The sequence below is a fragment of the Ranitomeya imitator genome, chromosome 3 (assembly GCF_032444005.1).
Source record: "Ranitomeya imitator isolate aRanImi1 chromosome 3, aRanImi1.pri, whole genome shotgun sequence".
NCBI classification, from domain to species: Eukaryota; Metazoa; Chordata; class Amphibia; order Anura; family Dendrobatidae; genus Ranitomeya; species Ranitomeya imitator.
In genome coordinates this window covers 228,299,666-228,312,511 of record NC_091284.1, presented here as the reverse complement: position 1 = coordinate 228,312,511, position 12,846 = coordinate 228,299,666, and the positions used below count along the sequence as shown (strand labels likewise).

The 12,846-nt window shown below is 48.7% G+C and overlaps 1 protein-coding gene across 1 annotated transcript in view; it reads right to left on the bottom strand.

The window, feature by feature from the left end:
- The window catches only part of CDK18 (cyclin dependent kinase 18), a 269,344-nt gene that overhangs the window by 241,952 nt on the left and 14,546 nt on the right, over positions 1-12,846 (bottom strand). The window lies entirely within an intron of this gene.

Here is a 12,846-nt window from a genome sequence, read left to right as displayed (position 1 = left end):
CCCGTCGCTGATTGGTCGTGGCAGCCATGACAGGCAGCTGGCGAGACCAATCAGCGAATGAATAACTGACAGACAGAAGGACAGACATACGGAAGTGACCCTTAGACAAATATATAGTAGATGTCATCAACTGTATTGTATTTTGGAGTAAAAAGTTTTTCAAGGAGGCAAAAGAAAAAAATATTTGAAAACTGGATATTAAATGTTTTCCTACTTTTCTTTTTAGCAAGGTAAAACATATGCAGATATTTGCCCATTCATTGCATCATTATATTTTGGCAAGCATTAGTATCAAACGTTTCGGTGCACGATCCCGTATGCTGTAGGTTATACCCAGGGCCGCCATCAGGGCATTACTGCCCTGACTGGCGTACGGGGCCTGGTGGGCAGAGGGGGCCCCCATCGGGCCCCGTCTCATCTGCTTACCGGGCCCCTACCGGCAAGCTAAACCGGGCCCTTAGCGGCACTGCGGCAACACTATTGACGTGTGGGTGCGGGCGGGCGTCTGACGTGTCAGTTGCCAGCAAGTGCGCGCTTCAGCTGAGTGGAGGGAGGGAGCTTCGTCTTCGCCGCAGGAGCGCGGTCAGGTAAGAAGAACTTCTTTTTTTTATTGAGAGTGGTGATCCAGGGGCCCGGGGCAGAATGCTGGACACACTGGGGGTAGAATGCTGTAGCACTGGGGGCAGAATGCTGGACGATGGGGACAATATGCTCGAGCACTGGGGGAAGAATGCTGGACATGCAGCGCCCCAGAGATCTGGTCGTTGCAGTATGACACTCTGCCACTAAGGGGAGTGATGGTACGTCTGATGGCACTGAAGGAATTCTAATGACCAGGTATCACCAGCACACATTACACTTCACACTCCGGCCACTAGGGGGAGCCAAAGGCTTTAGTTATTGGGCCACTCCTCACACTGGTAAAGCTAGGGGTTGGATAGGAAGTTAGTCAGAAGCTGGCTGGGTTGGATTCAGGCAACATCCCGTGGCAGGGGGTGTTGCAGGGAGAAGACACAGGGGGGTCCCTGTCAGGCGTGGGAACCTGGCAGGTGCCTAGCGAACAGAGCAGAACGATACGGAACCGAGCCTGCACACCCTGCGGTGGTATCCTAAGAGAGAGACATGAAGGGAAGGATATTGTGGAACAGTGAGAAACGGGATCAAGCACAAAGGAGAACCAGTAGGAGTCGTGCCGTGAGACCGAGGCAACATCCTACTGAGGCGCGTAGCCGGTGGCCGGAACACCACGGGAGTAACTGACTCTAGGCCTTCGAACTCCGCAGGACAGTTAATTATAGGTTGGCTGTTATGAAAGGCAATTCAGTATCACAATGGACATGGAGGTCAGAGCACACACAGTGATCTGACAATAATCCAAAATAACAGAACGAGCTCTGAGACGTGGGAACTCTGCAGACCGCAATCCCTGATCCTCTCCAAACACAACTAGAGGCAGCCGTGGATTGCGCCTAACGCTCCCTATGCAACTCGGCACAGCCTGAGAAACTAACTAGCCTGAAGATAGAAAAATAAGCCTACCTTGCCTCAGAGAAATACCCCAAAGGAAAAGGCAGCCCCCCACATATAATGACTGTGAGTAAGATGAAAAGACAAACGTAGGGATGAAATAGATTCAGCAAAGTGAGGCCCGATATTCTAGACAGAACGAGGATAGGAAAGATAACTTTGCGGTCTACACAAAACCCTAAAGAAAACCACGCAAAGGGGGCAAAAAGACCCTCCGTACCGAACTAACGGCACGGAGGTACTCCCTTTGCGTCCCAGAGCTTCCAGCAAAACAAATAGACAAGCTGGACAGAAAAAATAGCAACAAATAGCAAAGAAGCACTTAGCTATGCAGAGCAGCAGGCCACAGGAATGATCCAGAGAAACACAAGTCCAACACTGGAACATTGACAGGAAGCATGGATGAAAGCATTAGGTGGGGTTAAGTAGAAAAGCACCTAACGACCTCACCAGATCACCTGAGGGAGGAAACTCAGAAGCAGCAGTACCAGTTTCCTCCACAAACGGAAGCTCCCAGAGAGAATCAGCCGAAGTACCACTTGTGACCACAGGAGGGAGCTCTGCCACAGAATTCACAACAGTACCCCCCCTTTGAGGAGGGGTCACCGAACCCTCACCAGAGCCCCCAGGCCGACCAGGATAAGCCACATGAGAGGCACGAACAAGATCGGGAGCATGGACATCAGAGGCAAAAACCCAGGAATTATCCTCCTGAGCATAACCCTTCCATTTAACCAGATACTGGAGTTTCCGTCTTGAAACACGAGAATCCAAAATCTTCTCCACAATATACTCCAATTCCCCCTCCACCAAAACCGGGGCAGGAGGGTCAACAGATGGAACCATAGGTGCCACGTATCTCCGCAACAATGACCTATGGAAGACGTTATGTATGAAACAAGAATCTGGGAGGGTCAGACGAAAAGACACAGGATTAATAACCTCAGAAATCCTATAAGGACCAATGAAACGAGGTTTAAACTTCGGAGAGGAAACCTTCATAGGAATATGACGAGAAGATAACCAAACCAGATCCCCAACACGAAGTCGGGGACCCATGTTCTGAATTCTGTGGCAGAGCTCCCTCCTGTGGTCACAAGTGGTACTTCGGCTGATTCTCTCTGGGAGCTTCCGTTTGTGGAGGAAACTGGTACTGCTGCTTCTGAGTTTCCTCCCTCAGGTGATCTGGTGAGGTCGTTAGGTGCTTCTCTACTTAACCCCACCTAATGCTTTGATCCAGGCTTCCTGTCAATGTTCCAGTGTTGGACTTGTGTTTCTCTGGATCATTCCTGTGGCCTGCTGCTCTGCATAGCTAAGTGCTTCTTTGCTATTTGTTGCTATTTTTTCTGTCCAGCTTGTCTATTTGTTTTGCTGGAAGCTCTGGGACGCAAAGGGAGTACCTCCGTGCCGTTAGTTCGGTACGGAGGGTCTTTTTGCCCCCTTTGCGTGGTTTTCTTTAGGGTTTTGTGTAGACCGCAAAGTTATCTTTCCTATCCTCGTTCTGTCTAGAATATCGGGCCTCACTTTGCTGAATCTATTTCATCCCTACGTTTGTCTTTTTATCTTACTCACAGTCATTATATGTGGGGGGCTGCCTTTTCCTTTGGGGTATTTCTCTGAGGCAAGGTAGGCTTATTTTTCTATCTTCAGGCTAGTTAGTTTCTCAGGCTGTGCCGAGTTGCATAGGGAGCGTTAGGCGCAATCCACGGCTGCCTCTAGTTGTGTTTGGAGAGGATCAGGGATTGCGGTCTGCAGAGTTCCCACGTCTCAGAGCTCGTTCTGTTATTTTGGATTATTGTCAGATCACTGTGTGTGCTCTGACCTCCATGTCCATTGTGATACTGAATTGCCTTTCATAACAGTACAGGAAGCCAAAAGTACTAATGATTCTCAATAGAGGGAAAAAAGAAGTTCTGAGACCATTTTTTTTTCTTGGCATTGTGTTTTGTCTTTTTTTTCCCCTAGACATTTGGGTGGTTCAGTACACAGGTGTAGCGATGGACATTAGAAGTCTGTCTTCATTTGTGGATCAGCTCTTGGCAAGAGTACAAAAGATTCAAGACACTATTGATCAGAAATCTATAGAAAGGTGGCAGATGAGGTTTAACAATGATAAATGTAAGGTTATACACATGGGAAGAGGGAATCAATATCACCATTACACACTGAACGGGAAACCACTGGGTAAATCTGACAGGGAGAAGGACTTGGGGATCCTAGTTAATGATAAACTTACCTGGAGCAGCCAGTGCCAGGCAGCAGCTGCCAAGGCAAACAGGATCATGGGGTGCATTAAAAGAGGTCTGGATACACATGATGAGAGCATTATACTGCCTCTGTACAAATCCCTAGTTAGACCGCACATGGAGTACTGTGTCCAGTTTTGGGCACCAGTGCTCAGGAAGGATATAATGGAACTAGAGAGAGTACAAAGGAGGGCAACAAAATTAATAAAGGGGATGGGAGAACTACAATACCCAGATAGATTAGCGAAATTAGGATTATTTAGTCTAGAAAAAAGACGACTGAGGGGCGATCTAATAACCATGTATAAGTATATAAGGGGACAATACAAATATCTCGCTGAGGATCTGTTTATACCAAGGAAGGTGACGGGCACAAGGGGGCATTCTTTGCGTCTGGAGGAGAGAAGGTTTTTCCACCAACATAGAAGAGGATTCTTTACTGTTAGGGCAGTGAGAATCTGGAATTGCTTGCCTGAGGAGGTGGTGATGGCGAACTCAGTCGAGGGGTTCAAGAGAGGCCTGGATGTCTTCCTGGAGCAGAACAATATTGTATCATACAATTATTAGGTTCTGTAGAAGGACGTAGATCTGGATATTTATTATGATGGAATATAGGCTGAACTGGATGGACAAATGTCTTTTTTCGGCCTTACTAACTATGTTACTATGTTACTATGTTACTATGTTAGAACCAAGAATTCCTATTCCTGATTTGTTTTTTGGAGATAGAACTAAGTTTCTGAGTTTCAAAAATAATTGTAAGTTATTTCTGGCCTTGAAACCTCGTTCCTCTGGTGATCCAGTTCAACAGGTTTTGATTATTATTTCTTTTTTGCGCGGCGACCCTCAGGACTGGGCATTTTCTCTTGCGCCAGGAGATCCTGCATTAAGTAATATCAATGCGTTTTTCCTGGCGCTCGGATTGCTGTACGATGAGCCTAATTCAGTGGATCAGGCAGAAAAGAATTTGCTGGCTCTTTGTCAGGGTCAGGATGAGATAGAGGTATATTGCCAGAAATTTAGAAAATGGTCAGTGCTCACTCAATGGAATGAATCTGCGCTGGCAGCTATGTTCAGAAAGGGTCTCTCTGAAGCCCTTAAGGAAGTCATGGTGGGATTTCCTATGCCTGCTGGTTTGAATGAGTCTATGTCTTTGGCTATTCAGATCGGTCGACGCTTGCGTGAGCGTAAATCTGTGCACCATTTGGCGGTATTACCTGAGCTTAAACCTGAGCCTATGAAGCGATAGGACTTTGACCAGAGTTGAACGGCAAGAACACAGACGTCTGAATGGGCTGTGTTTCTACTGTGGTGATTCCACTCATGCTATCTCTGATTGTCCTAAGCGCACTAAGCGGTTCGCTAGGTCTGCCACCATTGGTACGGTACAGTCAAAATTTCTTCTGTCCGTTACCTTGATCTGCTCTTTGTCATCATATTCTGTCATGGCGTTTGTGGATTCAGGCGCTGCTCTGAATTTGATGGACTTGGAATATGCTAAGCGTTGTGGGTTTTTCTTGGAGCCCTTGCAGTGTCCTATTCCATTGAGAGGAATTGATGCTACGCCTTTGGCCAAGAATAAGCCTCAATACTGGACCCAGCTGACCATGTGCATGGCTCCTGCACATCAGGAGGTTATTCGCTTTCTGGTGTTGCATAATCTGCATGATGTGGTCGTGTTGGGGTTGCCATGGCTACAAGCCCATAATCCAGTATTGGATTGGAAATCCATGTCGGTGTCCAGCTGGGGTTGTCAGGGGGTACATGGTGATGTTCCATTTTTGTCAATTTCGTCATCCACCCCTTCTGAGGTTCCAGAGTTCTTGTCTGATTACCGGGATGTATTTGATGAGCCCAAGTCCGATGCCCTACCTCCGCATAGGGATTGTGATTGTGCTATCAATTTGATTCCTGGTGGTAAATTCCCAAAAGGTCGACTGTTTAATTTATCCGTGCCTGAGCACACCGCTATGCGCAGTTATGTGAAGGAGTCCCTGGAGAAGGGGCATATTCGCCCGTCATCGTCGCCATTAGGAGCAGGGTTCTTTTTTATAGCCAAAAAGGATGGTTCGCTGAGACCTTGTATAGATTATCGCCTTCTTAATAAGATCACTGTTAAATTTCAGTACCCCTTGCCTTTGTTATCTGATTTGTTTGCTCGGATTAGGGGGGCTAGTTGGTTCACCAAGATTGATCTTCGTGGTGCGTATAATCTGGTGCGAATCAGGCGAGGCGATGAATGGAAAACTGCATTTAATACGCCCGAGGGTCATTTTGAGTATCTAGTGATGCCATTCGGACTTGCCAATGCTTCATCAGTGTTTCAGTCCTTTATGCATAACATCTTCCGAGAGTACCTGGATAAATTCCTGATTGTGTACTTGGATGACATTTTGATCTTCTCGGATGATTGGGAGTCTCATGTGAAACAGGTCAGAACGGTTTTTCAGGTCCTGCGTGCTAATTCTTTGTTTGTGAAGGGATCAAAGTGTCTCTTTGGTGTGCAGAAGGTTTCATTTTTGGGGTTCATCTTTTCCCCTTCTACTATCGAGATGGATCCTGTTAAGGTCCAAGCCATCCATGATTGGACTCAGCCGACATCTCTGAAAAGTCTGCAAAAGTTCCTGGGCTTTGCTAATTTTTATCGTCGCTTCATCTGCAATTTTTCTAGTATTGCTAAACCGTTGACTGATTTAACCAAGAAGGGTGCTGATTTGGTCAATTGGTCTTCTGCTGCTGTGGAAGCTTTTCAAGAGTTGAAGCGTCGTTTTTCTTCTGCCCCTGTGTTGTGTCAACCAGATGTTTCTCTTCCGTTCCAGGTCGAGGTTGATGCTTCTGAGATTGGAGCAGGGGCTGTTTTGTCGCAGAGAGGTTCTGATTGTTCAGTGATGAAACCATGCGCTTTTTTTTCCAGGAAGTTTTCGCCTGCTGAGCGGAATTATGATGTGGACAACCGAGAGTTGCTGGCCATGAAGTGGGCATTCGAGGAGTGGCGTCATTGGCTTGAAGGAGCTAAGCATCGCGTGGTGGTATTGCCTGATCATAAGAACTTGACTTATCTCGAGTCTGCTAAGCGTTTGAATCCTAGACAGGCTCGTTGGTCGCTGTTTTTCGCCCATTTTGACTTTGTGATTTCGTACCTTCCGGGCTCTAAAAATGTGAAGGCGGATGCTCTGTCTAGGAGTTTTGTGCCCGACTCTCCGGGTTTATCTGAGCCGGCGGTTATCCTCAAGGAAGGAGTAATTGTGTCTGCCATCTCCCCTGATTTGCGGCGGGTGCTGCAAAAATTTCAGGCTAATAAACCTGATCGTTGTCCAGCGGAGAAACTGTTTGTCCCGGATAGGTGGACAAATAAAGTGATCTCTGAGGTTCATTGTTTGGTGTTGGCTGGTCATCCTGGAATCTTTCGTACCAGAGAGTTAGTGGCTAGATCCTTTTGGTGGCCATCTCTGTCGCGGGATGTGCGTACTTTTGTGCAGTCCTGTGGGATTTGTGCTCGGGCTAAGCCCTGCTGTTCTCGTGCCAGTGGGTTGCTTTTGCCCTTGCCGGTCCCGAAGAGACTTTGGACACATATCTCTATGGATTTTATTTCAGATCTTCCCGTCTCTCAAAAGATGTCAGTCACTTGGGTGGTCTGTGATCGCTTTTCTAAGATGGTCCATCTGGTACCCTTGTCCAGGTTGCCTTCCTCCTCTGATTTGGTGCCATTGTTCTTCCAGCATGTGGTTCGTTTGCATGGCATTCCAGAGAATATCGTTTCTGACAGAGGTTCCCAGTTTGTTTCGAGGTTTTGGCGAGCCTTTTGTGGTAGGATGGGCATTGACTTGTCTTTTTCCTCGGCTTTTCATCCTCAGACTAATGGCCAGACCGAACGAACCAATCAGACCTTGGAAACCTATCTGAGATGCTTTGTTTCTGCCGATCAGGATGACTGGGTGTCCTTTTTGCCTTTGGCTGAGTTTGCCCTTAATAATCGGGCCAGCTCGGCTACCTTGGTTTCGCCATTTTTCTGCAATTCTGGGTTACATCCTCGTTTCTCTTCAGGACAGGTTGAGTCTTCGGACTGTCCTGGTGTGGATACTGTGGTGGACAGGTTGCAGCAGATTTGGACTCATGTAGTGGACAATTTGACCTTGTCCCAGGAGAAGGCTCAACGTTTCGCTAATCGCAGACGCCGTGTGGGTCTGTTATGAAAGGCAATTCAGTATCACAATGGACATGGAGGTCAGAGCACACACAGTGATCTGACAATAATCCAAAATAACAGAACGAGCTCTGAGACGTGGGAACTCTGCAGACCGCAATCCCTGATCCTCTCCAAACACAACTAGAGGCAGCCGTGGATTGCGCCTAACGCTCCCTATGCAACTCGGCACAGCCTGAGAAACTAACTAGCCTGAAGATAGAAAAATAAGCCTACCTTGCCTCAGAGAAATACCCCAAAGGAAAAGGCAGCCCCCCACATATAATGACTGTGAGTAAGATGAAAAGACAAACGTAGGGATGAAATAGATTCAGCAAAGTGAGGCCCGATATTCTAGACAGAACGAGGATAGGAAAGATAACTTTGCGGTCTACACAAAACCCTAAAGAAAACCACGCAAAGGGGGCAAAAAGACCCTCCGTACCGAACTAACGGCACGGAGGTACTCCCTTTGCGTCCCAGAGCTTCCAGCAAAACAAATAGACAAGCTGGACAGAAAAAATAGCAACAAATAGCAAAGAAGCACTTAGCTATGCAGAGCAGCAGGCCACAGGAATGATCCAGAGAAACACAAGTCCAACACTGGAACATTGACAGGAAGCATGGATCAAAGCATTAGGTGGGGTTAAGTAGAGAAGCACCTAACGAGCTCACCAGATCACCTGAGGGAGGAAACTCAGAAGCAGCAGTACCAGTTTCCTTCACAAACGGAAGCTCCCAGAGAGAATCAGCCGAAGTACCACTTGTGACCACAGGAGGGAGCTCTGCCACAGAATTCACAACAGTTGGCTGTCTCACCTAAACACCTACGAAGACATAGGGGGCAACAGTGGGAGAGGGGCGTCTCTAGGGTCCCGGAAGAACTCCAGGCCTACCCGTCATACAGGTGTGTCCTAGCCATAACATACCTGGGGACGTTGAACTAGAAACATCTGGAACACATTAGAAAGAACGAACGAACGAGAACAGAAGTTGTGAGGACTATTCCGAATGCTCAGCAGGGTAGCACTACAACACACAGGCGCTATTGGTAGGCAATGATTTTCACCTGCAAAGGGAATTCTGGAAGTGCCCATCGGACCGGCCGGTCTCAGATAGCCCTGTTAAGCGTGCTCTGGATTGCGGATCCTGAAGTCTTCAGTAAAGAGGTAAAGAGACTGCAACCTTGTGTCCTCGTTATTGCCCGCACCTCACACCATCACCATCCACCTTACTGGGAAGCCCTGGGGACACACTTCACCTGTGGGAAGGTATACCATCCAGCTGCCATTCCATCACCCCAGCGGACCCCACAGCAGCGTCGGTCACCCTGACCGAACACCACAGGTGGCGTCACAAATCCCTGATAGATTGTACCACCTTTATTGGACGCCCCTTAGCAGGGTCGCGGACCGGGTCTAGCCACCGTGACAGCCTCAGAACCGAACCAGAGAGGCCCGGTACCGAGAACTCGTGGCCCTGTGTCTGGGGGCGCTCCAGACACAGTGGGGCAGAATGCTGGACACACTGGTGCAGAATGCTGGACACACTGGGGGCAGAATGCTGGACACACTGGGGGCAGAATGCTGGACACACTGGGGCATAATGCTGGACACACTGGGGGCAGAATGCTGGACACACTGGGGTAGAATGCTGGACACACTGGGGGCAGAATGCTGGAGCACTGGGGTAGAATTCTGGACACACTGGGGCAGAATGCTGGACACACTGAGGGCAGAATGCTGGACACACTGGGGGCAGAATACTGGAGACACTGGGGGCAGAATGCTGGACACACTGGGGGCAGAATGCTGGACACGCTGGGGCAGAATGCTGGACACACTGAGGGCAAAATGCTGGACACACTGGGGCAGAATGCTGGACACACTGGGGGCAGAATGCAGGAGACACTGGGGGCAGAATGCAGGAGACACTGGGGGTAGAATGCTGGAGCACTGGGGGCAGAATGCAGGAGACCCTGGGGGCAGAATGCTGGAGCACTGTGGGCAGAATGCTGGACACACTGTGGGCAGAATGCTGGACACCCTGGGGGCAGGATGCTGGAGACACTAGGGGCAGAATGCTGGAGACACTGGGGGCAGAATGCTGGAGACACTGGGGGCAGAATGCTGGACACCCTGGGGGCAGGATGCTGGAGACACTAGGGGCAGAATGCTGGAGACACTGGGGGCAGAATGCTGGAGACACTGGGGGCAAAATGCTGGACACACTGGGGCAGGATTCTGGACACACTGAGGGCAGAATGTTGGACACACTGGGGCAGAATGCAGGAGACACTGGGGGCAGAATGCAGGAGACACTGGGGGCAGAATGCAGGAGACACTGGGGGCAGAATGCTGGAGCGCTGGGGGCAGAATGCTGGAGCACTGGGAGCAGAATGCTGGACACACTGGAGGCAGGACTGGAGACAGGTGGGGCAAGAATGGAGATACGGGGCAGAATGAAAGACATGGGGGCAGGATTGGATCATGGGGCAGGATGGATACGATGGAGACAGATGGGGCAGGATGGGGAGATCATATGGGGCAGAATGGATACTCATGAGGGCAGGATGGGAGAACATATGGCTGAAGCCAGGAATGAGACACACGGGGGCCAGGATGGGGAATATTATTACCATAGGGGCTAATTAAGGGATATTACTGCAGTCATGTATTTATTTTATTTTTTGAGGACACTGTTTTAAATTGGGGGGCGGCCCTGTTACTGTGTAGAGTGACACTATGTTGCCTTTTTTTCTTCATGTGGTGTAGTGTAGAAGTTGTGAAAAATTAAGTAATGTGTTCTGCAAGCGGTGCTCTAGATCAGTGATTTTCAACCTTTTTTGAGCCGCGGCACACTTTTTATACTTAAAAAATCCCGAGGCACACCACCAACCAAAATGGCACAAAATGGTGCGTCCAGGTTTGAGATGAAAGTCTGCAGTCATTCTATGTGACTGCAGGCTTCTGAATTCTCACAGCGCAAGCACTGCACACTTTCAGGATTCTCCCTTGCCGGTGGCCAGAGTGGACGGTCATGACAGCACAAGTATGTGATTTGGATACTTCTGGCCACATTCTAACTAGACATGTCCGGCCTCAGTCAATTCATTTTCATTGAATGAGGCCACACATGTCTAGTCAGCACGTGACCACATGTATGTAAATCACCAACATCAGAGAATTATGATAGCAGTGTGCACTGTGAGAATTCAGAAGTCTGCAGTCACATAGTATGACTGCAGACTCATCACAACCTTGGACATCCCCTTTAATGTTCCTAACAAATAAAAATGAGAATTAGTATCACAAAAAAAACACATTTACATCCAGGTACCTGATAGATGACGTTGTTTGTGGAGTCGCCTCTTTCTTTTCATCTTCACCTTGTCCAGATGCCATGATGACTCTTCTCATCCACCGGCAGAGCTCGTTTCTGCAGACTTCCATCTTCTCCTGTCTTCTGCAGCACATCCCGACACAACACCCTTAAAGATAGCAGTGTTATTATAATGCTCCGGAAAACAATATCTGCCCTAGGCTGAGCCCCTGAGTAAATAATTGCCCCTCACTTTATTCCCAGCACATAATATGACCCTCACTGTCCCTCTTATGGTACATGCCATCCACACTACCCTCTCTCTCTTTTCCATACTTCACACTGCCTTCTCATACGGTGTCCCTCATAGAGAGCCCAGTCTCTCTACTGTGCCCCTTCATTACACTCCTCCTACTTGGCATACTGTCTCCTCCTGGCTGTTACCCTCACACTACTCAGTATCTATTATGTGTCCACTCACACTTTCATCCCCCCATACTGTCTGCACATATTTCTAATAGCCTCCTCCTGTACATCCCCCCCTGCTAACATACCCCTTTGCTCTCTCCATATTTCCTCCTCACACATTCCCCCCTCACACATTCCCCCGACTCCCCATACTGTCCTCACACATCCCATCACCGTTGCTCCCAGTACTGTCAGCACACATTTTTCCCCTCGCTACTGTGTCCACCCCCATCTCCCCACTCACCCCCACAGAATATATCCACTCCCCTTCCGATAGAATAAATCCATCCCCTTCCACACAGAATAAATGCACCCTGCCCCACACATGCTAAATAAATTCCAGCCCCCCCCCCACGTACACACTGAATAAATCCCCCCCACACACTGAATAAATCCCCCCCACACACTGAATAAATCCCCCCACACACTGAATAAATCCCCCCACACACACTGAATAAATCCCCCCACACACTGAATAAATCCCCCCACTCACTGAATAAATCCCCCCCACACACTGAATAAATCCCCCCCACAGAATAAATCCCCCCCACACACTGAATAAATCCCCCCCACACACTGAATAAATCCCCCCCACACACTGAATAAATCCCCCCCACACACTGAATAAATCCCCCTACACACTGAATAAATCCCCCACACACACTGAATAAATCCCCCCCACACTGAATAAATCCCCCCCACACTGAATAAATCCCCCCCACACACTGAATAAATCCCCCCCACACACTGAATAAATCCCCCCACACTTAATAAATCCCCCCACACACTTAATAAATCCCCCCACACACTTAATAAATCCCCCCACACACTTAATAAATCCCCCCACACACTTAATAAATCCCCCCCCACACTTAATAAATCCCCCCACATACTCCCCATAAACCCACCCCACGCTGAATCTTCGGTGTCTTCAGCTCCACAGCACAGGAGCACTTACCACCAAGTGTCTTCTGTCTCCTGCGCGCCGGATAGTGACGTCAGCAGCGTGATCACATGACTTGATCACGCTGCTGGCGTCGCTCTGACCCAGCGGTCAGAGCCTCAATTGTACTCGCAGCTGGTAGATGTCTGCGAGTACAA